At 43.5% G+C, this 27,425-nt stretch overlaps 1 long non-coding RNA gene across 1 annotated transcript; it reads right to left on the reverse strand.

Moving 5' to 3' along the window:
- Window positions 1-13,348: 13,348 nt before the first annotated feature.
- LOC123375439 lies at window positions 13,349-25,968 on the reverse strand. Its single transcript, XR_006581451.1, has 3 exons — window positions 25,840-25,968; window positions 23,948-24,064; window positions 13,349-13,474 (listed from the first exon to the last, which is right to left on the reverse strand). It is a non-coding gene; the product is annotated as an uncharacterized LOC123375439 (long non-coding RNA).
- Window positions 25,969-27,425: the final 1,457 nt, after the last annotated feature.

The raw sequence follows: 27,425 nt of genomic DNA on the forward strand, positions 1-27,425 counted from the left end.
GCCCACACCCCCAGTCAGAGCCCTCACTCACTCCTTCACCCCAACACTTTGATGAGTTTCAAGTTTGCATGACCCTGAAATGCAGTATGAAACACTGTGCTGCTTACACTGGATAAAGCAAGCCACCAATACCAGTAAGATTATGTTAGAAGAAGAAACCGAGGTGAACAGATACCCGCAGATTTCATGCTGTTCTAATACAGACCCCTGTGAAAGCACAACTGCTCAGAAAAGTATGTAATATACTTCAAGTATCTGGGCCTACAAACCTCAAGAGGCATCACTGCAACGGTTCTAGCTGAATGAGCTCTAATTTGACACTCAAGAGGTAGCCTACCAAGTAATAACTATGACAATTGCACAATACTGTAGCTGTGTTTTTAACACAAGGAGATCTAATATATGTAGTGCTAACCTTAGCAAAAAGCTTACATTACTGACCAAATGGTTTTTCTGATCCAAACAAAATACAAAGTGCACTGAGCATTTAGGAGAGGGAGAGGAGGTGTGTTTAATGTGTGTATTCAAGTGTACAGGGAAAGCTAAAAAACTGAAGCATTAAACTGGAGAGCAGTAACACACAGGGAAGTCCATTGTCTTCAGTGGGGCCAGATCCTTATGGGCCCATGATCCTGATCAAGGACTATAATTAAACCTTTTTTTATGTACATCCATTTTGGCACATATAGAATATTTTCTTGTTCAAAGAACTACTCAGACTTTAGCTAACCAATCACCACAAAAGCTCTGTGGAGAAGGCAATTATCATCCCCACTTTCCAGATGCATAAAGAGGGTTATGTGAACAATCCAAAGGCACACAGCAAATCAGTGGATGTGCTCCTCACTCCTAATCCTGGGCTCATTCCTCCAAACCATGCTCTATCTAAAAGCAGACTGCAGACATTAAGGAGGGAGATACACTGTAGCCTAGAAATACTGTTCAGCACTACTCTGCATAAGAAACATGTTTAATTCCCGGTCCCTTGCTCTGCAGTGGCTAGAAGCACTGAATCGGAATGTCTCACCTCTCAGTAATGACATCTCTGGGGAACTGCCGTATGGTGTGCATGGGCTATAAGAGGAAAGTCTCACCCTCTGCTCCTTGGCCCAAACGTTGCACTCCTATTAAAAAACCAAGAAACTGCCACAACATGGAGTCTTATTAATATTCTTAGGGATATGCTTATTAATGTATGTGTGATTATTTCATTAACACAAATGTTTATTAATCCACTCAACTTTTCAGGATTTGAGGGGTCTTTTGAGGGAAGGATGACACAAGGTTCAGAAATTAAAATGGGGGGGAATGCTGTATGTTTTGTGTAAGGAAGTACAAGATGTGCAATCCAGAAACATTACAGCAGAGATATAGCACAAATAATAGTTACTTTGCTACATACCCAGGTTACTAATCCAATCATCAGCCAAGACTAACGTGCTGCACGTGGTTAATGTGCAGTGTTCCAAATCTAGGTCAGTTAAAAAAAATGCTGCATTGATTGGTTTCTCCAGTAGAGGGAGCCATTATCAATGAAGTCAATTTCAAAACAAAGGATGCAGCATCTATATGGTAAAAATATTCCAAATGTTAATGTCCCTTTTGTTTACTGAAATGTTTTTAAATATATTAGAAACACTGAAGAAGTCAAACACATGTACAGATCAAATTTATTATGATTTAGTAGTAAATCACTATGCTGTCAAATATTCTTTTTAGAATGTTACAACGTTCAGGAAATGATAAAAAAAGATGAATAATTGTCAAGTCATTTCAAGGCTTTTTTATTATGAATGTTTATCTGTAATAGAAAGTGTATTTAGACTCTTTGTGGTAATGAGGGGACCTAGTGCAGTGCTTTTCAAAGTTCGGGTCATGGCATGCAAGGCACTGAGTCACCTTGCTCAGCACCGCCGCCTGGGACGTTAAAAGGCCCATTAGTGGTGCTGCCCAGCTAAGGCAGGCTAGTGCCTACCTGTTCCGACACCGTGCTGTGCCCCGGAAGTGATCAGCAGCGGGTCCGGCTTCTAGGCAGGGGGGCCACAGGGCTCCATGAGCTTCCCCACCCCAAGCACTGTCTCCGCATTCCCATTGGCTGGTGCCTGGACAATGGGAGCTGGGGGGTGGCGGTGCTTGTGGCGAGAGCCACGCAGAGCTGATTGCGTGCCTCCGCCTAGGAGCTGGACCTGCTGCTGGCCTCTTCTGGGGCGCAGCATGGTCCTCAGTGCCAGGACAGGGAGGAAGCCTGCCTCTGCACCTCAGTTGTGCCACTGACTGGGAGTCGCCAGAGGTAAGCCCGTGCCCCAACCCCCTGCCCCAGCCCTGAGCCCCTCCCAACCCAGAAACCCTTCCTGCACCCCAAACCCTTCATCCCTGGTCCCAGCCCAGAGCCTGCACCCGCAGCCCAGAACCCTGACCCCCTCCCACACCCTAACCCCCTGCCCCAGCCCAGAGCCCCCTCCCATACCCTGAACCCCTCATTCCTGGCCCCAACCCACAGCCCTCAACCCTGCACCCCAACCTACTGCTCCAGCCCTGAGCCCCTCCCACACCCCAAGCCTCTCATCCCCAGCTCCTTTGGGTTGTGGGCATCAACAGTTTTCTTCAACTGGGTCCCCAGAAAAAAAAAGTTTGAAAACCGCTGACCTAGTGAGATAATGCTACCTTTCTAGGCCTTGGTTCCAAGTGGACAGTTATCTGTGCAACAGACCCAATGCACCTGTTGGCCAAACTGGCACATTTCTCATTCAAAAGAAAGTCAAAAATTGATTAGGAGTGATGTTGCTAGGGTTAGGGTGACATCAGGCAAGCGTTAAACAAAATAGCCAAGGGCTTAAGAAAAAAAGCAGACAGACAATCCAAAAGGTGAATGAGACTGAAATCTGATCACAAAATCTCAAATTGCCTAGTCCATCCCCTTCCTCTCCTTTTGTTTTCCCCTCCTTCCATTTATGACTAGATTGTGCTCCCCTCTTACATGGCTATAGGGCACTAAAACAAAACAAAAAAAAATCACACACCCCCTTGGCATGGTTGCAGAGAAGCTCCCCAGATTACCTACTCTCTACTTATGCCAGAGTCACAAAATATGCCCAACACTACCCCCTCTGAAAAAGTGGGTATGAAAGGGTGGGGAGGAGATGGAGCCATAGCACCATCTCTGATATCAGGCAACTGATCTCTCTGGACTTGGGGTAAAGAGAGAGTATACTGTGTTTTGAAAAGATCAGTGGAAAAGGGGCTCTGATGGAATTTTGCCTCAGAGGGTGTCTCAGACACAGTGCCTTCCTAGCACTTCTGCTGAGGTGCCAGAGCTACACACTGACCCATATTCCGGGTTGTGCTTAAAGGCACAATCTAGGCACCTGTCTTCTTAAATATCTGTAAAGTGTCATATGCACCAACGGTATTACATGAACTTTTTATTATGGATAATACCACCCAACCTAGCTCTTATGGTAAAGCTGAGTATAAAAGCTCATTTAGAATCAGTCACTGCAATCAATAGCTTATGGATAAGTATATGCATACACTCTGAAGAAAATGAAATGAAATGTACTATGTCAGTTTTCATAATTCCAGAGCCAGTATTTCCAATTGTCCAAACCACCAAAATAGAGGTAACTAATATACAACAGGGAGATTTAGGGTCTAGAATATTTATTTCAGGTATTTGTGCTATGTTTTGAACCAGCTTTCAAAAATGTCCTAGAAACTTTTTTACAGGGCAAAAATAATGTGAGATACAGTCTCCTCATAATATTTCAGTTCCTGGATGGAGGGAATACTGCAAGAACACACATTTTTCTGGCTCCATAAATGGTTCCTTGAGGCATTAAATAAGCCTATAAAAACCAATTACACTGAGACAGTCCATATTATTTGGGTTTATTGGGAAACCTCAAATTTTAAACTTTATTTGGGTTCCTATGGAACCAAAAGACAGAGCGTAATATAAGGTATCATAGCCATAAAAATATTGTTTGCACATTTCTTAATTAGTCTCAGACATGTATCTGTGTGGTATAGAATTTCCATTTAAATTATTATTTTTTACATATATTTTATATCGTGAACTAAATTTCAAAATGTGCCTCCACCAGGTAATTGTATGTATGGATGTAACTCCTCATGATCACTTTTTCAGCACTATGATTTTCACATGCAGATGATGGGAGTTGTTCAATAACCTTCATGCAAAAGGCACATAAACATTCATACATGACAAGTTGAACATACACAAATTCAGGCCAGGTTTTGAAAATATAGCTTTGTACTTCATACAAAGGAGGTGTATGAGAGATCAAGACACTTCAGGTAAAATTTTCAGAAGTGCATAAGTGTAGGCCCGAACGCCTAACCTTGAAAATTGTTTTAAGTGATAATTATTCTAAGTAGTAATATTTGTATTCATTTTGTTAGTATATATGATATGATGTGTTGCGAATTAGCAAGAAGAAATAGTTTTTGGTTTTATTGCATTTTTATTGTAGTAAGAAGGAATTGTTTTAGTAAGGATAGGATGGTTTAGCTCTGCTTTGCTTTGCAAGAAAACTTTGCTCTGTAAAAAGCCTTGTTTTTTAAAATTATATACAGTTCTGTGAGAGTAAGGAATGTATGGTATGCTAACAGATAAGAGATAGGAGGCACCAGTACCAGATGAGCCGGATGGTCAAGAGGGGAGTGAGAAGCGCCACCCTAATTATCAGAAGGGCTGAAGAAGAGCAGATTGATGACCCTAAAGCAGAGGCATACACCCCCAAGGATGAGATAAAAAGTGGAGCCAGAGAGATGAGATAAGAAACTGCTGCAGAAAACAAACCAAAATAATACTGATTTGGAGCAGCCTGGATTACTTTGTGATTAACACCTCCAGTGTGACACTGCAGGGCCCATAGACTCACAGTGGAACTTATTGCTATAAAAGAAAGGTGTATTGCCATGGGACTTTGGGTTCATTCTGCATCAACACCGGAGCTTCCAAGGTGTTCAACAGAGGCCGCAGCTCCCCCTCCCTCACTTTCAGCTGGCCACTGAAACTGACCGAGTAACACTAAGGACTGGTAACTATAAGATACAGCTGCAGAACCTTTGGGAGGGGTGTGAATGTTGATTTTAATGCTTACATTGTACTCTCAATAAACACGGCGTATTGCCTTATCCCCTTGAAAAAGATTCCGAGTGCTTCTTATAAGCATAAGTCCCATTTTCAAAAGGGAAACAAGTATTTAGGAGCCTAAGTCCCATTGAAAGCCAGCGGCACTTAGGCTCTAAAGTCTCCTTTGAAAATGGGACTTACTGCCCACCTTTGAAAATGTTATGCTTAGGCCTATTTTTGGAGAAAATAAAAAGGACTGTGAGAGAAAGCAAGAAAGTTTCCATACTTTTTAATGGTCGGATACTGTATTTTAACATAAGATAACATGTTCCTGCAAATCTTGACCTACATGTTTGAACCACAAAAGTGAATAAAGAGTAAAAATGAATCAGAGTAAAGCAAACACATCACAGTCTCTTAAATTTGACCACTGATATAACTGAAACATATTTTTAAGCAAAGACCCAGTAACTCTTCATAGGTTATGTGTTCTATACCATAAGGTTAGGTGTCAAGAAAGCGAGCAGGCTATCATCAGTTAGGTCCCTTTCTACGTTAGCAGTGCAGCCATGTTAGCTAGAACCCATGTGCCCTACACTTTTCTCTCGATGTTTTGTAATCATTGCATGGTAAGTTACATGACACGGCCTGAAATTGGCAGGAAAGCAGAGTTAGCACCCTGCTTGGAATGTCTGTAATTAACCACGGTTCTGGAAATCACAGTTCTAGGTTTTAATGTGAATCATGCCTAGATATCCATCTTACTAAAGGCAGAGGAAGGAGAAAGAAAAAGGTATCAATTGAGGAGAAAGGGACTAATCATAAATGAAGTAAGGGATACCTGGTGTGTCAAAATTGACAAGGGAATATGAAGGAAAAAAAAGAGTCAGTAGTGATCAAGATCACTCAAATTTTTGAGCTACAGAACCTGTTACCACTCGCTAACAGACAACTCATAGGATGTCTCCTCTCTCCCTCTTCCCCCTCTCCCCATAGCCTCCCCAGAGTTCTTTCTTTATTTCTGTCTCTTCCCACCCTCTACATCCTTGAATTTTTCTCCACAGTGCCTCCCAATGGCCTCCTCCTGTCTTCAGCTACTAATTCCTGAAACATTAATCCCAGCATGGGGTCCATGTTTCATGCTGTCTCAGTTGACAGCTAGCAGCCTCCTTTGCTCTTGTTTTGTCAGCCCTTCCATACCAACTGTGCAGCACTGAAACACACAGGGCAGGGGACAGCAGACAGAGAACAGCGGGAGAAGAGAAGCAGTTGCCAGACACAGAGGAGGCAGCATTTTCATCATCTGCAGGTGGCAGGAACTGTGAGAAGTTGGGTTCAGTAAAATACATATCTCTCCTGCTGACAGCACCATGAGGGACAGATCCAGGGCAGAATTTTAAAAAGAAGTTCCCTTGACCTCCTCCCCAGCACATCAAAAGTTGCACTGAAAAATAGCAGCAAAAATATTAGCATAGCACATAAAGAGGCATCACATCACAGAACAGAGAGTTAAGAGACCCTCTGTGGCTCTGGTGTGACAGCACCTGGAATACCACGTTCAGAACTGACCATCTCATTTCCAGAAAGATATAAGACAGGAGAGAGTTCAGAGAAGAGCAGCAAAATAATTAAGGGGCTGGAGGGATTTACCAAGGAGGAAGATTAAAAGAACTAAATAAATATGTTTAGTCTGGCTAAGCCATAACTAAGGAGAGGCATGCTAACAATCTACAAATATTTGAACGGCATAAACACTAGGGAGGAAAAGGAATTACTTAGTCTGAAAAGCTGGGAGTAATGGAATGAAATTAAGAAATGGAAAATTTAGACCGAATTTAAAGGAAATCCTCCTGACAGTCAGTTCTATTAGTTTGTGGACAATATACCAGCAAATGTTCAATAGGGAACAATCCTGCATAGATAAGGAGAGGGATATGACCTACTGGGGTCTTTTCAATCTCAAATATTTATGATTCTATAATCAAGTATTATTAAATTTAATTGCATGTGCCAGTGATGTTCTCCCTGCTTATTGCCTTAGGTCAGAAGTGTGCAAGTATTTCTTAACTAAATGTCTTACCTTTTAACTCATTAATCTTCCTAAAATTAAAGCAGATGGAATAACTGAATTTTCTTTTTATGCTACTAGAGTTAAAGCAATTTCGCTTATCTTTTCAAATGATGACTTATCCCTTGTCCCTACAAAATAAAACAAACACCACAATGTGAATCCCTAAAAATGCGAGGCAAGCATACATACTTAAAGCTGTACAGTTTAGTGCCTGAACTGGGTCAGCCTGAGGCTGAACACCTGCTGTATTCAAGGGAACCTTTGCTGCAAAATCCAGTTAATGTAAAGCAAATCAGCATACTCCTGCACACCAGCTATTCCATCTCTCAGGAAAAATAGTTTACTAGGCTGCTCTATATAGAGTTGTAAATAGAGTAAGTCAACCAGGATCCATTTACATGGCTTTGTACCCAGAACATGCCAATTTACCATCTCACCATCTCACCCCCTTTCCCCATGCTGCACCATCATTCACAGAATACATGTAGTTGTTTGTTCCTGCTTCCCACTGCTGTACCCACCCAGAACCGCTATGCAGTGACCATCTGGTGCATAGCAGGTTTCTAATGCCTTATGTTGACACATTCATTCTTGTTTTGGTGTACACACCTGGGCACAGGGAGAATTCATGCCGAAGTGCCTTTTACTGTAACAGATTGCCATATAGCATAGGAATATAGGATGTGTTCAGTGCTTCATTGTGACTTTATTTGAACAGTCAAAGAGAGGTCTTAGTACTATTTTCATTTCCTCCCCTTCCCCCCCACCCCCAACATGTGTTGCCCTGTGACGGGTGGGCATTGTAATTTTCTGCAATTTCAACATGCAATAAGCAGAGCACTGAATTGGACAGTTTGTAACTTATTTCATATGCCTCATGTCCATATGGAAAGATTGTTCACTCTGAAAGGTGAAAGTGCATATACAGTACTTGAGACAAAATTTAAGTGAAACTTCTTTTTGGTAGCCACCAGATACAGACATGCTATATCTTTTACTAGCAATATGTTGACAGGATCTTAGTAGTCACCATCATTTGAACATCATTTCTTTCTTGGCCAAGTACTTCGGAAATTACCCCCAGCCCTGTTAGAGTAATTGTGCAGGACTCCAACATCACTCAAAACAGTCTGGACAGTAAATGAGGCAAAGTTTAGTACTGAATATAGTTGATGTCTGTAACATCCGAGAATGTAAAAAATTGGGTATTTCCAACATGAGTAAATCATATGTGCAAGAACCGGGGTGCTAGCATTACAATACTATGAAAAGTAATTATAGGAATTTATTTGCTGAAGCACTGAACTTTTCAGCTAATGCTATAGCTATCAAGCTGAAGTAGGATAATGAAACAAAACCATTTTTTCCCTAATTCTGCGGCAGTGTCTGTCATTTTTAAGTAGAGAATTTCTAAGTTGCAATAGCGTCTGTAAAAAGCTTAATTTGTTTCATAGGTTTCACAGCAGGTATCGCTTTAATAACCTTTTTTCCCGTAAGAAAACAGCCACAAGTACTGGAAGATGACCTAGTCGGTATAGCGGATGACTCAGGGCTAGATTATGTTGACGCAGAAGCTGTGTAAGGAGATTTTTCCCTTGTCCCCAGGTCCAGGTTTGGGTGCAATCCCACTCTTTTTGTACTCTAAGAGCCAAAGGACAGCATATGTAGAGCTGGTAGTGAAGTAGTTTGGGAGATGGGCTTCAAGGAGTGCACCATTGCTTGTGAGATCCAGTCTTCCATATTGATAGTGTATTAAAAGTTGCACAAAACTCAATGATCATACTCTACAAGCAGTTCTTATATAAGTAGATTCAAGCTCTGGCCAACAGTTTAATACAATCTTCTCTTTGCCTGCTCAGTGTGACATTCTTCAAAATGCTTCTGGAGCCCTTTACATGTAGGAATTTGGGTCTTGTATTCATAACAACAATCCTCCCCTTCACTTCCATCTGCCAAATTCTGGATAGTTCTTGCTGCTCAAGGCCCGAATCCACCAGTTACCAACATTTTTTTTTCAGTTCTAGGTGGTATTTTAGATCATGCACTACACTACACGTCAGTGTTATTAACTCAGCCTAACCTTATTAGGGAATAAGGAAAAAGTCGCTTACCTTTTTAGATTAATAGGTATCCAATGTGGAAAGAACCTCGTCAAGCATTTAGCGCGTGTAACTTGCATATCAGACACAGCAGTATGTATAAATTTGTACAGAACCCCCATTAGTTCTCTTTGTAGCTTTGCCTTGAATACCTGAGTTCGTCCTGACCCCTGTGTTACAAAATGCCTGCTACTGTTAAGCCTACATTTTTACATTCTTAACATTAGGCTATTATTTATTCTTGTGCTTGGACAGACTACTGAAAAAAACCCCATCCTTTTAATAGCTTTGTTTATCACATGTAAAAATAGAGAGAATTTTACTGCTTTCTCATATTTTCTCCTAGCTTAGTATATATTCACTTTGCTTAACCTCTCTTCATGTCAGTTTTTTCTAAACCTCTTATTGTGACTATTGTTGCCCCCCTCTTCAGTTTGTCATTTTTATAGTCCTCAGCCCAGATGTAGTTCTGAAAAATATACTAAATTTATGTATAATGAAGAGACTTCTTTCTCAAACTTTGAAACTGTAGGTCAGGAACATAGTACCATCCAGAGCCAAAAGTAATTTATATATTTGCTTTCACACTGACTTTCTGTTGAGTAGGAAGCAAAATACATACTGCTGGAGTTGCACAAAACAAAACAGCGTTTACTCATGCATGGAGAGCAAATTACTTTTGGGTAGAATAAGAATGTTTGAGTTTAGAACTGACAGAGTTTTCATGTTATCTTAAAGAATAATGTCAAATCTTTTCTCACTGCATAATTTTTGGGTTGGGCGGTTTGCTTTTTAAATGAAAATGAGAAATGACTTTGTACCATTGATGCATTCTTGGATTCAGGACACTTCCCCACTCTGCATCTCCTACCAGAGCTTCTGGCTCACTTCTGGGAAAGTAATTTCCCTGTGACAGCCACAAGATAGCATCTATAGATTGTTCTGAAAAATTTAAGTTCCCATTAGGAGCTGGGGTGACTATTCTTTAGCAATCTAAACTCTTTGATAAATGTTTATTATTATTTCCTTCAGCTGGTTGAGACTCGGTAGCAATGTTTGGAACAGCTACTAGGCCAGCTCCCTCCATATGTCTTATAGTTACTGAAAACCTACTCAATGACAGTTGCTAGCAGTGATAACAGTGGGGAAACAAACTAATATAAGTTTTTCTAAGTGTCCTATTTAATGTATCTTCCCTCAGAATGAAGATCTTGGGTGGGAATCTCCATTCTGCTCACACACAGAGAGAGGGATATGGGGAGCTAGTTGCAGCTCCATGACTCTAGACCACCCGGCCACAGTGTATGTCAGGGTATGTCTACACTACGGGATTATTCTGATTTTACATAAACCAGTTTTGTAAAACAGATTGTATAAAGTTGAGTGCACACGGCGACACTAAGCACATTAATTCGACAGTGTGCATCCATGTACCAAGGCTAGCGTCGATTTCCGGAGCGTTGCACTGTGGGTAGCTATCCCGTAGCTATCCCATAGTTCCCGCAGTCTCCCCCACCCATTGGAATTCTGGGTTGAGATCCCAATGCGAAAACAGTGTCGCAGGTGATTCTGGGTAAATGTCGTCACTCAATCCTTCCTCTGTGAAAGCAACGGCAGACAATCATTTTGCACCCTTTTTCCCTGGATTGCCCTGGCAGATGCCATAGCATGGCAACCATGGAGCCCGTTTTGCCTTGTCACTGTCACCGTATGTGTACTGGATGCTGCTGACAGACGCGGTACTGCAGTGCTACACAGCAGCATTCATTTGCCTTTGCAAGGTAGCAGAGACGGTTACCATCCCTATTGCATCGCCTGCCATTGTAAATTGGTGATGAAATGACGGTTATCAGTCGTTTTGTACCATCTGCTGCTGTCATAGGTGCTCCTGGCTGGCCTCGCTGAGGTCGGCCGGGGGCACATGGACAAAAATGGGAATGACTCCCCGGGTCATTCCCTTCTTTATGTTTTGTCTAAAAATAGAGTCCGTCCTGCCTAGAATATGGGGCAAGTGTACTAGAGAACCAAAGAGCACAGCTGCTCCAGGTCAGAGCCCCAGAGATCCCGCAGAAATGATGAGCTGCATGCCATTCTAGGGGGTGCCCCTGCAACAACCCCACCCATTGCTTCCCTCCTCCCTCAACCCTCCTGGGCTACCGTGGCAGTGTCCCCCCATTTGTGCGATGAAGTAATAAAGAATGCAGGAATAAGAAACACTGACTTTTTAGTGAGATAAAATGAGGGGGAGGAAGCCTCCAGCTGCTATGATAGTCCAGGCAGGACATTAAAGGGTGCGGAGGGAGCGGAGCGCAGCCTCCCGCTGCTATGATAGTCCAGGCAGTACAGAATCTTTTCTTTAGACATGAAGGGGGGGGGCTGATGGAGCTCAGCCTCAAGTTGCTATGATGAGGACGGTTACCAGCCGTTCTGTACCATCTGCCGGGAATGACCGGGAGTCATTCCCATTTTTACCCAGGCGCCCCCGGCCGACCTCACCAAGGCCAGCCAGGAGCACTCACGGGCTGATGATGAAGACGGATATCAGTCATATTGCACCATCTGCCACCGGGAAGGGGATGCTGGTGTTGAGCACTGCAGCACCCCATCTACCAGCAGCATGAAGTAGACATAGGGTGACATTGAAAAAAGGCGAGAAACAATTTTTTTCCCTTTTCTTTTTGGGGGGGGAAGGGTGTAAATTGACGACATATACCTTGAAACACCCAGGAAAATGTTTTTGACCCTTCAGGCATTGGGAGCTCAGCCAACAATGCAAATGCTTTTCGGAGACTGCGGGGACTGTGGGATAGCTGGAGTCCTCAGTACCCCCTCCCTCCCTCCTTGAGCGTCCATTTGATTCTTTGGCTTTCCGTTACGCTTGTCACACAGCACTGTGCTGTGGACTCTGTATCATAGCCTGGAGATTTTTTCAAATGCTTTGGCATTTCGTCTTCTCTAACGGAGCTCTGATAGAACAGATTTGTCTCCCCATACAGCGATCAGATCCAGTATCTCCCGTATGGTCCATGCTGGAGCTCTTTTTGGATTTGGGACTGCATCGCCACCCGTGCTGATCAGAGCTCCACGCTGGGCAAACAGGAAATGAAATTCAAAAGTTCGTGGGGTTTTTCCTGTCTACCTGGCCAGAACATCCGAGTTCAGATTGCTTTCCAGAGCAGTTACAATGGTGCACTGTGGGATACCGCCCAGAGGCTAATACCGTCGATTTGCGGCCACACTAACCCTAATCCGACATGGCAATACCGATTTCAGCGCTACTCCCCTCGTGGGAGAGGAGTACAGAAATCGGTTTAAAGAGCCCTTTATATCGATATAAAGGACTTCGTTGTGTGGACGGGTGCAGAGTTAAATCAGTTTAACGCTGCTAAATTCGGTTTAAACACGTAGTATAGACCAGGCCTCAGAGTTGTTTCTTATGCCTAGGGTGACCAGACAGCAAGTGTGAAAAATTGGGACGGGGTAGTGGGTAATAGGAGCCTATATAAGAAAAAGACCCCAAAATCGGACTGTCCCTATAAAATCTGGACATCTGGTCACCCTACTTATGCCACTGGTGTAAGTTCCCTCAGTGATCTTGCACTACTGGAGGATCAAAGCTTCACTTCACTTACTCCTTATAAGTCCCTTCCCCACCACTTACACCGGGGGGGGAGGGGGGAGAGTGCCTGGTGCAGGAACAGTCTCCACCAACTTTCTGTTAGCAGGGGGCTTCCCTACACAAGGGGAATATTCTGCTAGGCATTTGTGGCCAGCTTAGGTCCACTTTGCACCACTCAACCAGTGCAGGATGAATTTGATGGACTAGAAAATTTGGCGGCCTATTTCTTCTAATGAAAACGTCATTTGTTATGAAATGTTGAGTCCAATAAGCTATAGCAAAACTGCCTTACATTTTGCAAGCCAGAAAGAAAACACAAAATTTCATAAATTCAATAATCAAAACAATATTTTACACAAGTTATTGGTTATCCTTAGTTTTTACCAGGAGACTAGCATGTTTGTTGATTCTGCACCTGTAAGCTCTAGCCAGTGTTGTGTTGAGGATGATGCAATTCTGTTGTTTCTCATGAGCTTTCCTAATGAACATCTCTCATTTTCATTCCAGAGATGAAGTACACAGGAGATGACCATCTGACAAAGATATGGGGCTTTCTGTTCTAATAATCACAAGTGACAGTGATGGAACTGTGGAGAGAATCAAACTCAAATAAATTAATTAGCAAGGACATTGTTTATTCAGTGGGAATTCCTAATGTATGTGGTGTCTGCTTAAATAACTTACTGTCAAATCAGTCCCCCCTGCAACAAAACCATGGCGCAGGGGCAGAAGGACAGAAGAAATATAAGTTGTCCTCTGGAGGGGTAGTGAATTAGAAGAATCTTGAAAATCCACTTGGAGAGAGCGAGAGAGAGACCTTCCATATCTGTAGAGGCTGGAGTAATCCTTATGGATGGCTGCCCTTCAAAATACCTCCTCATGCCCCACTACTGAAATTGCTCCAGACAGAGCCGTAGGGCCATTGGCTGGGCCCCAGCCACAGCAGAACAGGGAATCAAGGCATTTAAACAGTACAGGGCCACTCCCACTAACACAGTGATGCACTATGATGATGCAGCTACAGAGATACAAGAAGGAAAGATGGTGCCCTAGTGGCATTTGCCTTTTCATACAAGCAAGGGGAGATTTGTGAATAGTCTCTTCTTTGTGTACATCTGTGAGGCTAATCTAGCCTCAATTTCTTAAATAATAACCTACTGAAACGAACTAAGTCAATGATAAGGATTATTCCCTCATGCAAACTAATGTCCTTGTGCCAGATCCTGAGGTGGTGCAAATAGGCATAGCTGCACTGAAGTCAATGGAGCTGGTTCCTTTTTTGCCAGATTATTTCACTCTGCAACAGAGCTAGTACTAGAAGTGGATTTCCATTGACAAACTACTTTCTTCCCTTTTAAATAGACTTTACTGAGTAGTTCTCACTCATGTATTATAATTTTAAATTATCAAAGACTATAGTTCACCAGGGAGTGATAATTAAGGCTCTTTATTTGCCATGGCTGTGACTTCCGTGACAAAACTTCTAGAGATTTTATCCTTAAACTCATGTTACTTTGCTACCCTGGCCAACCTGCTACGAAAGAGGATTACTTAAAAGTTAACAAATCGGAATCTCTATATATCCAGTGTAGTGGAGTATAGGAGAATGACCAAAGGTCTTAAATAAAAGAATGTAAGTTCTCCAAGGAAGGAAAGGTCTCAGTTATATGTCTGTATAGTGTTTAGCATGAGCCCCTGGCTTTAGCAAAAACTAAATATCCAGAAAACAAGTGACTTCTGTGACACTGTTAGCCAAAAACACCCTCTTCCTTATGTACTGCTGGGCCACTGCAGTGTTCAGTACTATTCAAAAAAGCAATGGAACATTTTTGAAAAGATTCAGTATATCTCTATACTTCTCAAAGAAAAACAAAAAATCTTCACACCATTAAGTCTGACCCATGTATTAGTGAAGGAGTGCAGTATGTCACATTTCTTTGTTGGAATAGTGATGGCCTATGGAAGTGTTAAAATATGACATTTAGTAGAGAAAGAGGTGGCAGTGTAAAATACACAGTACTTTATAACATCAAATCTAAAGTAAAATATTTCTGTCTAATGTAATATTTTAACAAACATTCATAGAATTTGCAAAACACAGTCCTTACTACTTTAAGATAGTCATAATCTTCTTCCATTGTAATTTCATGTACTAGATACATGAACAGAAACAACTATAACTGCTCTCTGGCAAGAGAATGATTATTTGATCATTGTAAAATAAAGTGCAGTATCACTATCTTCCCTATGCTAAATGCACTTATGGATATGCAAAGGAGTCAGACCATGAAAAGAAAAAAATATAAAATGAAAAGAGGGGACACTACTGAATTGTCCACCAGAGCAAAAACAAATTAATATTATGTGAGTCTGCTCTATACAATTAATATGGGCCTTAGTCCTGCAAAGGGATCCACAAAGGCAAATCCATTGAATAGAGACCATTGACTCTGCACAGAGGCAAAAGTCTGCTTTTATTCATCTCAAGAATGATTAGGTCCATGATGCAATATATTACAATACATGAAGAGTAAAATTTTGAAGTAACTTAGGACAATGGCTCTCAACCTTTCCAGACTACTGTACCCCTTTCAGGAGTCTGATTTGTCTTGCACACTCCAAGCTTTCCCCCTTCACTTAAAAACTAGTTGCTTACAAAATCAGACATAAAAATACAAAAGTGTCATAGCAACTGTTACTGAAAAATTGCTTATGTTCTCATTTTGACCATAGAATTATACAATAAATCAATTGGAACATAAATATTGTACTTGCATTTCAGTGTATAGTATATAAAGCAATATAAACAAGTCATTGTGTGAAATTTTAGTTTGTACTGACTTCGCTAGTGCTTTTTATGTAGCCTGTTATAAAACTAGGCAATTATCTAGAGGAGTTGATGTACCCCCAGAAGACCTCTGAGTACCCCCTGAGATACACATATCCCTGATTGGGAACCACTGACTTAGGAGACCAGGGTTAAAAAATTTGGAACTAAGTCTTTGACATCTAGGCATGTAATGCAAATATAGTGCATACTGAGTTACCTATCCAAGCATAAACCTGATGATTCAGAATTTAATTACTGATTGTTTCATACTGCATGGAGTAGAAATTGGACATTTATACTATTTTTTTAGATTTATTAAACTACAGTTGATTTATAGACAAGAATCACTAAACTTCGAACTTAAACAATGAGGCGTCCTTGTAGCACCTTAGAGACTAACAAATTTATTTGGGCATAAGTTTTCGGGGGCTAAAACCCACTTCATCAGATGCATGGAGTGAACAATACAGTAGGCAGGTATAAATATCCATCTTTTCACGTGCTGTGCGTTGCCTTACCAAGTGGGGGGGGGGGGGTCAGTGCTAACAAGGCCAATTCAATCAGGGTGGATGTAGACCATTCCCAACAGTTGACAAGAAGGGGTGAGTATCAGAGGGAAAATTACTTTTTGTAGTGACCCAGCCACTCCCACTCTTAATTCAGGCCTAATTTGATGGTGTCCAGTTTGCAAATTAATTCTAGCTCTGCAGTTTCTGGACACTCAATAACTTAAAAGTGGCCATTCTTCAATAAAAAACCTTCAAAAAACAGACTTCAACAAGAAACTGCAGAGCTGGAATTAATTTGGAAACTGGACACCATCAAATTAGGCCTGAATTAAGAGTGGGAGTGGCTGGGTCACTACAAAAAGTAATTTTCCCTCTGTTGATACTCATCCCTTCTTGTCAACTGTTGGGAATGGGCCACATCCACCCTGACTGAGTTGGCCTCATTAGCATTGATCCCTCACTTGGTAAGGCAACTCCCATTTTTTCATGTGCTGTGTATTTATACCTGCTTACTGTATTTTCCACTCCATGCATCTGATGAAGTGGGTTATATCCCACGAAAGCTTATACACAAATACATTTGTTAGTCTCTAAGGTGCCACAAGGACTCCTCGCTGTTTTTGTTGTTACAGACTAACACGGCTACCCCTCTGAAACCTACACTTTGAACTGAGATATAAATACATTTGCTGAGCTCTGAAGTATATAATTTTTCAATTTTTTTATTTTATTTTACTTTGAAAAATATTTGGTAATGGACAAGATGTGTAAGTTTGTTAAAAGGTTAGTAAGTACTGCATTATGGAATTAGTGTAATCATATTAGAAGTTAATGCAGTATGCTGGCAAGCAACATGAATGCAAAGCAAAAGACAGTCCTTTAATTATGTTCTGAGTTTACAGAGACAGATTGATTGCTGCTAAGGTATGTTTGTGAAGACCCCATTAAGTTGCCAGGAAAATATGGTTTTACAATATGCATCTTTGTAACCCATGGCCTGATGTTAAAGTCCTTACTTAAACAAAACTTCCTTTCATGCAGGCCATTATGATGCTCTTAAAATGTCTTTGTCATATCAAAACAATTTCAGTGTCACTTGAGAGAGAACTTAATATTCTTCCACCAAGCTCAGATGCTGAGCTGTCACATAATACAAAGGCAAAGGCAGACAGCCAAAAAGGAGGTCCACTGAGTTAAACTGCTTATTATAGAAAAATCATACATAAATAGCACAATGAAAGTACACCTAGTCCTAAATAACCATTAGCATACAGATCAATATTTCAGCTTTTTGGGATTTGCCCCAGTAAATGTTTTATGCACTCGGAGGGGTGGATGATATTGCATGCTTACATAGAAATACCTTCATTAGATTAGATAAAATAGGCTTACTGGTGCACAGACCTGCACAATATACCTTGCCCAGTGAGCTGGCACTTGTGCCCTCACCTCCTTCTCCACGGGCGTGCAGAACCTAAGCAGGATCATACTGGATGCATTGGTGCTGAGCCCTCATTAACACTATTGACTTGAAGAGCACTAAGGCCTTGTCTACACTACAAGACTATTTCAAATCAACTTAGTTCGAATTTGTGGATTCGACCTTATGAAGTCGAATTTGTGTATCCATACTAAATACACTAATTCGAATTTCTGAGTCCACATTCACGGGGCCAGCGTCGACTTTGGAAGCGGTGCACTGTGGGAAGCTATCCCACAGTTCCCGCAGTCCCCGCTGCCCATTGGAATGCTGGGTAGAGCCCCCAATGCCTGCTGGGGGGAGAAATGTGTCGAGGGTGGTTTTGGGTAAGTGTCGTCATTGAACCGTCAATCACAACCTCCCTCCCTCCCTCCTTGAAAGCGCCTGCGGGCAATCTGTTCGTGCACTTTTCTGGTCAGTGACAGCGCGGACGCCACAGCACTGCAAGCATGGAGCCCGCTGCGATCATCGCCGTTTTCTCCTCCTCGCACTTTATCGTCCACCTCTTCCACAGTCAGCTGATGAGAAATTGGGCTACTTTTCAATGGTGCTGCAAGCACTGGGGGACCATAGGGGACGTTTTGCAAACATCAACGTCGGGTGGCCGGGCAAGGTTCATGATGCGTGTGTTTTCAGGAACTATGGGCTGCTCAGACGCCTGCAGGAAGGTAGTTTCTTCCCGGACCACGAAATAACTGTTGTGGATGTGCAGATGCCTATAGTCATCCTCGGGGACCCAGCCTGCCCGCTAATGCACTTGCTCATGAAGCCCTATACAGGCGCCTGGGACAGCGACAAGGAACTCTTCAAATACCAGCGAGCAGCGAGCAGCGTGACCTGTGACTGTTCAGTTTCTTTACAGAGAAGCTGAACCTGCCCCTGTTTCTTTACCCAGTTACTGTTGACTCTCCTCTTCGGTTACATACCCCGTTCACCCCGTTTCCCCCACTTCCAACACACGTGTAAAAATAAAATACATGTCCCATTGTTACTTAAGAAAGGTTTCTTTATTCATGACTTTGCGTTAAAGGGTTGAAACTGGGAGGCAGACTGTGCTGGGTGTAGGGTGTGCGGTGATGTAAAGACCGCCTCTAAACTCAAGGAATGACAGGCTCCTGCTCCTAGAGCGGTCCGCAGTGCTGGAATGCTTCTTTCAACGGAGCCTGCCATCCCTCTTTATGGAATTCTGTGTGCGGGCGGATATGTGACCTTGTGGTGGAGGAGGACGGATACAGATTCCTCAGCTGCGTGACTCAGCGGTCCAGGACAAGGACCGCTGTATAAGATCTGTAACCGCCCTCCCCCGCTGCAAAGTCACATCTCCCCCGCCCACACAGATCCTGGAAACCACCTCCCATACCGACCAGGGTGCCTACTGACTGCACCATGTGTGTGACCCGCTGCTGATCCTGCCCCCGTGTCTGTACCCTGAGAAAGGTGACTGTCCTATGCAATTAACCACCCCCTTCCCCACGCCCCCCATTCGAACACAGTCTTCTTTGAAAAAACATAACGGAAACAGTAATTAACAGCAAAGCATTTTTATTAATTAAGTAGACAGTTAGGGGATGGGACTGGGATTGGGACTACTGTGAGTCTGGAAGTGAAGGACTTCGGCAAATGTAGGGTATGAGAGCTTTTGGGTACTTGAGCACTGTGCTGTGGTGCAGTGACAGTATTCACGTCCCCGGCCGCCCCTCCTCCTGATTATTTTCGGTGAGGGGGGTATGGGACTTTGTGGCGGGGGAGTGCTGTTGCAGATACACTGCAGGGTGTCTCTGTCCTCCTGCGGTCCTGCAGAACATCCACAAGGCGCCTGAGCGTGTCCGTTTGCTCCCTCACTAGTCCAAGCATTGTTTCAGTCGCCTGCTTGTCTTCCTCACGCCACCTCTCCTCCCGTTCGCTGTGTGAGCGCTGGCACAGAGAGACGGTCTCCCTCCACTGGCTCTGCTGGTCCGCCTCTGCTAGGTAGCAGCCCATACGTTCCTCGAACATCTTGTCCCTTGTCTTTTTCTTTCGCCGCCTAATCTTTGCAAGCCTCTGCGAGGGGGATGCTGTGTCAGGTCTGGAGACAGTGGAAGCTGTGAGATGGGAAACAGGGAGTGAATTCCTTGCAAATATTCTTTTTTGAGAACAATTAACTGAGTCTAGGCTGTCTGTGTGAATTCTGGGTTGAGATCCCTGTGCCTGCTAGGGCACAAATCATTTTCGCGGTGGATTCTGGGTAAATGTCGCCAGTCATTCCTTCCTCCGGGAAAGCAATGGCAGACAATCATTTTGAGCACGTTTTCCATGAATTGCCCTGGCATACGCCATAGCGTGGCAACCATGGAGCCTGTTTTGGATTTTGTGTATGTCACCGTATGTGCACTAGATGCCGCTGACAGAGGCGGGCCAGCAGCGCTGCACAGCAGCATGCTTTTGCTTTTGCATGACAGCAGCGATGGTTGCCAGGCATACTGCACTGTCTACCATACCATGAATTGGTAAGAAGATGGTAATAAGATGGTCATGGTTACCTGTCCTTTTGCACTGCACCATTTGGTGCTGTCATAAGTGCCCCTGGCCGATCAGCCAGGGGCGCAAAAGCCAAAATTGGGAATGACTCCCTGAGTCAATCCCTCCTTTTTGGTATCTAAAAATAGAATCAGTCCTGCCTAGAATATGGGCAAGTGTACTAGAGAACCACTGTATCATAGAACCAGAGAGTACAGCTGCTCTGTGTCCAATCCTGCATAAATTAGGGTAGCTGTATGCTATTCACAGGGGGTACTCCTGCAACAACAACACCTGTTCATTCCGTTCTTACCCCAGCCTTCCTGGGCTACCATACCATTGTCCCCCCACTTGTGTGATGAAGTAATAAAGAATGCAGGAATAAGACACAGTGACTTGTTTGTGAGAAATGAGTGGAAGGAAGCCTCCAGCTGCAATGATAGTCCAGGCAGGACATTAAGGAGTGTGGATGAAGGAGCCCATCATCCCTCTGCTAGTCCAGGGGCAATTGAATCTTTTATTTACAATGAAGGGTGGGGGCTGATGGAGCTCAGCCCCCTGTTGCAATGATGAGGACGGTTACACCAGCCATATTGCACCATCTGCCATGAAAAATTAGGGACAGGCGCCCTTGATTGACCTTACTGATGCTAGTCGGCATGGTTACCAGCCCTTTTGCACTGTCCCATGTGCCAATAGGCTGACGATGACAACGGGTATCAATCGTATTGTACCGTCAGCCACCCATGGCGGGGGGGGGGGAGCAAGGATATTGGTGTTGAGTGCTGCAGCATCGCATCTATCTGCAGCATTCAGTAAAGATACGGTGACATGTAAACGAGTCAACAGAGGATTGATTTCCCTTTAACTTCTCGGGTTCGGGGGGGTGTGCGTAAATTGCAGAGCTGTGCCCTGAACCAACGCGGACACGGTGTTTTACCATAGAAGCATTTGGAGCTCATCCAAGAATGCAAATGATTTTCGGAGACAGCAGGAACTGTGGGATACCTTGCGTCCTCATTCCCCCCTCCCTCCATGAGCGTCCATTTGATTCTTTGGCTTTCCGTTACGCTCGTCACGCAGCTGCGTGCTGAGTCTGTGCTATGCCGTCTGTCCGTGGATTTATTAAAAATACTTTGGACCAGGCGCACCATAACAGTAATTCCACTACTTAGATGCATGAGTCTCCTAGCGAGATCACCGTGAGGACGGGCACTGAAGGAGATAGAGAGCGCATGCTGCGTGAAATCTATCACGAACCACGGACCTATGCAGCCGTGCTCGGGGAGGCAATGCTCCCTGAATACCGCATAAAAGCCTCGCGCGGAAAAGGGTGCTATCACGGAGCACCCAATAAGGCAGCTCTCCCCAGGAACCACCTGCTGATGCTTATCGATTAACGGAAGGAGAGCTTCGTGGAGATCTCCCAGGAGGATTTCTGTTCTATCCCCATATATAGAGAGACCTCCTTCTCACACACTTCAGATCCCTGTTATATTAAGAATAAAAGTTAACATGGTTAAAGCACTTACCGACTGCTCCTTCCCCTGATTCAGGATCCGGGTTCATGGCTGGGGAGGGTTGGTAGGGGATCTCCGTGACGGTGATGAATAGATCCTGGCTGTCGGGGAAACCAGCGTTGTAAGCGCTCTCGCCTGCCTCGTCCTCCACAAACACTTCCTCATCTTCCCCGTCCGTGAACATCGTCGAGGAACTGTCCGTCGACACTGTCCCATCATCAGAGTCCATGGTCACTGGTGGGGCACTGGTGGCAGGCTCCATAGCGTCCGTTTGCCGCTTTGATTTTTTGGTAGCCTTGTCTGGGGTCCTTGGTTTTCACGCGGCGATGCGTTGCATAACGGCTGTATCCTCTGTCTGGATCATGGCTTTGGAGACCTTCTCGTAGGTCTTTGCATTCCGTTTGTTGGAGCGCAGCTCCGAAAGCACAGACTCCTCGCCCCACACACCGATCAGATCCAGGACTTCCCAGTCTGTCTATGCCGTGTCCCTCTTTCTATTCAGAGATTACATGAACTCCTCTGCTGGAGAGCTCTGCATTGCTGCCGGTGCTGCTGAGCTCGCCCCGATGTCCAACCACGAAATGAGATTCTAACTGTCCAGAAAGGAAAAGGAATTCAAATTTTCCCGGGTCGTTTCCTGTGTGGCTGCTCAGAGCATCGAAGCTCGGACTGCTGTCCAGAGCGTCAACAGAGTGGTGCACTGTGGGATAGCTCCCGGAGCTACTAAGTTCGATTTGCATCCACACCTAGCCTAATTCGAGCTAGCCATGTCGAATTTAGCATTACTCCACCTGTCGGGGTGGAGTACCAAATTCGAACTAAAGAGCCCTCTAGTTCGAATTAAATGGCTTCCTGGTGTGGACGGTTGAGTGGTTAGTTCGAATTAACGCTGCTAAATTCGAATTAAAGTCCTAGTGTAGACCAGGCCTAAAAGTCATTTTCTAAAGGCACATGGGTTCCCCACCAACCTCACAAGATAGTTAGTAGCTCCATACCCAGCTGAATACCTCAGCCATCCAATTATGGGTTTACCACTCCCCCTCACTCCCCATACAGGATCGAGCCCTTAGTCTTGATGCTCATAATCACCCTGTTTCAACTCATTTGTAACTTTCACACTCACAGGACTCAGCAATAAGATTTGCCATTTTTTAATGGGCCATAGAGAGGAAGAAACTCAATGTTTTGTTATTACTGGGTAAAAATAAAGAACATAACATGGCCTGGGCATTGTCACAGTTTGGCCTTCCGTTTTAGGGACAGCAGACTGGGGGCCAACCCTCATTAATCAGATGCAGCTGAGAAAGTGGTAGGTATTTTAGGTTATTTGACCCACCTGAGAAGAATTAAGAGACTTGGAGAATTAGATGGCTGGGAAGGGGAATTAGAGAGGCTGCAAGCCCAGTCAGAGGATGCTACTAAGAAGGAAGCGACAAGAGAGAGGAGGCTAGAAGCCAGGCAGGCTGCCATTGTTGTGGTTTCTCTCTCAGGTTCCAGGAAACTAGCCTGACCAGACTGAGATTCTAATTTGAAAACTTGATGTGTGGGAGCTCTCAATGAGGATGTTAAAGGGAGGCTCTTATGGACTGTTGTAACAACTGCTCCTTTTGACATGCATCCGACGAAGTGGGTATTCACCCACGAAAGCTCATGCTCCAAAACGTCTGTTAGTCTATAAGGTGCCACAGGACTCTTTGCTGCTCCTTTTCTGACACTTTAATGATGGGGACATGCTTTATTTTGTTAGTGTGTTTTTGGTTTCCCCTTGCCCAGATCCTTGAAAGCAAATTTATAGATGCCCCATTTGAGAGAGTGGAGAGAATGAAGGTGGGGCACACTTGCAACACCACACTTGGCTGCAGGGGATGTATGGGGATGGCACTTGCCTTTTTCAGGCATGAATACATTTTTCAGCTAAGTTTACAAATCTCACAACTCCTTCCTAGGCTTTCTACAACTATGGGTTCAATTATGCAACATTTACACATGATTAGTAGCAACTGACTCCATAAGAAATCCTGTAGAAATCCAAATGAGGGCATGTCTACACTTCAAGCTACAGGTGTAATTCCCAGCACAAGACAACATATCTGTGTTAGTTCTCATTGAGCAAGCATGCTAAACAGAATGTAGCCATGGCACCCCCAGTGGTGGGACGGGTTAGCTTGAAAGCTTGTCTCTCTCACAACAGAAGTTGGTCCAATAGAAGATAATGCCTCACCCACCTGGAGCTCTTTCTGATAAAACTGGCTTTCATAACCCAGGGAGAATCACCATCATGCTTGTTTCACTCTTCAGTGGACATGCTCTCCTTTCCATCTTGGAGCTCACCAAGCTTTCCCCTATGCAGAACACAGAAGGGGAACATAGAATAGAAAATTGCTACCCAGCCTCATTTGTAGGTAAAGAACAATGGCTATTGAAATTCCCTCAGAAGGTAACTATTTAACTCTAGACACTCTGCTAGGGAACAGCCTAGAAGGGTACCCTACATTGATCCCAGCCATATCCCTGAAATAAGTCTTCCTTTCCTTGCCCAAGAGGGAATACAACTCAATCGATCAATCCCTAAGTCACCCTATTCCAGAAACCAAAACAAGAGTGGGGAAAGAGAGGGTGGAAATGGATTTTGTTGTGAGAATAAAAAAAATAAAATAGAACATTTATATAGTGTAGCATCACCATGCTTCTAAGAAAAAATATTAAAATGTTATGGATTTTAAGACAAACATAGTCAGCTTGAATTTTAACCTCTATCTACTTTTCAATATCATAATAAAACCTGAGAGGAAAAAATCCTACTGAATTGTCCCTGAATTAATATCAGATTTTTCCAAGCCCTAATTACAATAATAGTATTGCCATGTGAGGTCTCAATTAACCTCTGCTGACATTCCAAGCAGATTATTTTAAGGGTTGTGAAGCATACAAATAGAAATTTCATTTCAAAATGGACATGCACCATAATGTTAAAAACCCCAACACAACTAGCTCACTGTCTCAGCAAACAGCAAAAGATGATGTAAGGCAGCAAAAGTGGGGATCAATAACCAAATTTCCTTCTCAGGTAGAGAACAGAATGATTAAGAGATGCTATTTCTTCTGATATTCAAGCCTACATACTCTTTTGCCCAATTTCATTTCATTACCCCTAGTTATAAACCCCAGGGCCACAATTCCTTTCTTGATAATTATGTACTTCAAATATTTCTACTTGGCTATCACATCACCCCTCAGTCACCGAAAAATAATAAACAATCTCCGCAGGGAAAAATAGACACACTTAAACCTACCAATTTAAAACAGGGTAAGAAGAAAGGTTTAAAATAAACTGAAAGCAAAACAGATAAAAGCTGAGCTCAGTCGGAGAGGTTGTTCCTCCTGCTGGAGAAAGGACATAAGTGTTTTTTCCTCAATTCTTTTATTGTGGTCAATATAAAAAAAGTCTTTCATTTCCTGTCACCACCTGCTGGTAGGAAGATTCCCACAGTGTCCCTTAAGACACAGAAATTATTAAAATCATTCAAATCTTTCCTCAGAAGTCACTCCCTTCAGCAATAAAGGTCTTGCTTTTCTTTGAACTCCCCTCCAACAGGTCTACATCGTTCATGTAATGAGGTATCCAAAGATGTACACAGCACTCAAAGAGTCAACTCCTGCCAACTGTTGAGTGCCCTCACTTCCAAATCAATGGGAGTTGGGAGCATTCAGTACCTCACAGAAAGCACATAGAAGTTAGGCACTTCAGTGTGTGTTTTAAGCACTTGGGTCCAGTTTTGGGACCACTTGATGCACAAAACTCCTGCAGAAATCCTGAAAGTGCCTAAACTAGCTCAGTGCTCATGTTTTTGCAGTAACAGTTCCCTACATGCCAATGTTTCTACCTCTGAGCATGCATTGCAAACTGCTGCCTCCCCCTAGGCATCTGGCCACCCATCTCCCCCACTAAGCTCCAGAACAATTCCAAACTTGGGGAAGATTGGCATTCAGTCTCCTAACTCAGCTGATCTGATAGGCCTGCTCAGAGGCTGCCTACTGGATTTGGGCCTCATAGGCAACCTTACACACAATATCAGCACCCTCCAATAACTTCAGCACTAGTGGTTAAGGTACTCACTTGGGATGTAGGAAACCGCAGCTGAAATCCTCCTTCCACCTTACGGGGAGAATGGATTTGAACAGGGGTCTGCCACCTCTCAGGTGAGTGCTGTAGCCATTGGGCCATGGGATAGCCTGATGTAGGGAGTCCATCCGTCTCTCCTGTTGAAGCTATTGCACTGTGGATAAATAATGAAAGACTCATTGGAGCAGGGGACTTGATCCGGGGTGGGAGGGGAGGTCTCTCTCTCTCTCTTACATACACACACACACTCCCATTGGCTCTATTTCTGCCACACTGCATGACAAATTCATATCTAATTTTCTGCCAATATCATCCTCTGTCTCTTTCAGCATTACTGTTTTAAAAACGTTGCCTCCCACTGAATCTCTGTGTATCCAATTAGGTTTCCCCAGATGCCTGAACTTGGAAAAATGTAAGTTCAATCGCATTTTGTTACATGTTAAGACTCTTTTTGGTGATCCATAACTAATTGAACTGCACTTGTCACACAGCAGATGTATGGGAATAAGATGCAAAATATGCAGCATTCGATCATTACAAATTCAAGAGTTTGCCTTCTCCCCCCACCCCCTCCTGCCAGTTAGTAATTAACCAATACTCAATTCATCATTATATTCTCTCTCATAGGTATGGTAAATATTTTTAACATACAGCTTATACTGCTGGCCCTTCGCCTCTCTCCCCCCTACAATGACTGTATCCTAAATTGACATTCCAATTATAGGAATCAAACCACAAGTCTAGTTATGCCTAGTAGGTCATCGCTCCCAATCATTTAGTGCATTAACTCTTTTTATTTGCCATTTATCTAAAGGATTTTTCTTATTCAAAGGCTAGAGAATCTTTAAATATTTAAATGAATGAGGGACTATTAAAATGATGTGCTGAATATAATTCCTAGACAAAGAAACTTGGGCTCTATTATCTTTAACTCATCATAGAGGAATTGCAATAACTCCAGTGTTCACCTTTGCTTTATCCCACTCTCCTGGGAGCAATGAGGTTGCCACTGAATAGTGTTTCAGGCCACGTTTACACTTACCTGCTGGGTCGACGCGGCGAGTTCGACTGCTCGGAGTTCGAACTATCGCGTCTGATCTAGACACGATAGTTCGAACCCCGGAAGCGCTAGTTCGAACTCCGGTACTCCACCGCGGCAGGAGGAGTTGCCGGAGTCGACCTTGGAGCCGCGGAGTTCGCTTCCGCGGCGTCTGGACGGGTAAGTAAGTCGAACTAGGGTAGTTCGAATTCAGCTACGTTATTCACGTAGCTGAATTTGCGTACCCTAGTTCGACCCCCGACCTTAGTGTAGACCAGGGCTCAGAGTAGCAGCCGTGTTAGTCTGTATCCACAAAAAGAACAAGAGTACTTGTGGCACCTTAGAGACTAACAAATTTATTTGGGCATAAGCTTTCGTGGGCTACAGCCCACTTCATCGATGCATGCAGTGGAAAGTACAGTAGGGTATAGTATGTCTGAATAGTGCTGAATAGTGTGTCATTTCTGATGAGTTTACTGGTTCCCATGTTAACAAAAACAGAGGAATGGCTGATGCTAATGGCCGGGGGTGCTGGAGAACA

Source organism: Mauremys mutica, chromosome 1 (assembly GCF_020497125.1).
Source record: "Mauremys mutica isolate MM-2020 ecotype Southern chromosome 1, ASM2049712v1, whole genome shotgun sequence".
Lineage (NCBI taxonomy): Eukaryota > Metazoa > Chordata > Testudines > Geoemydidae > Mauremys > Mauremys mutica.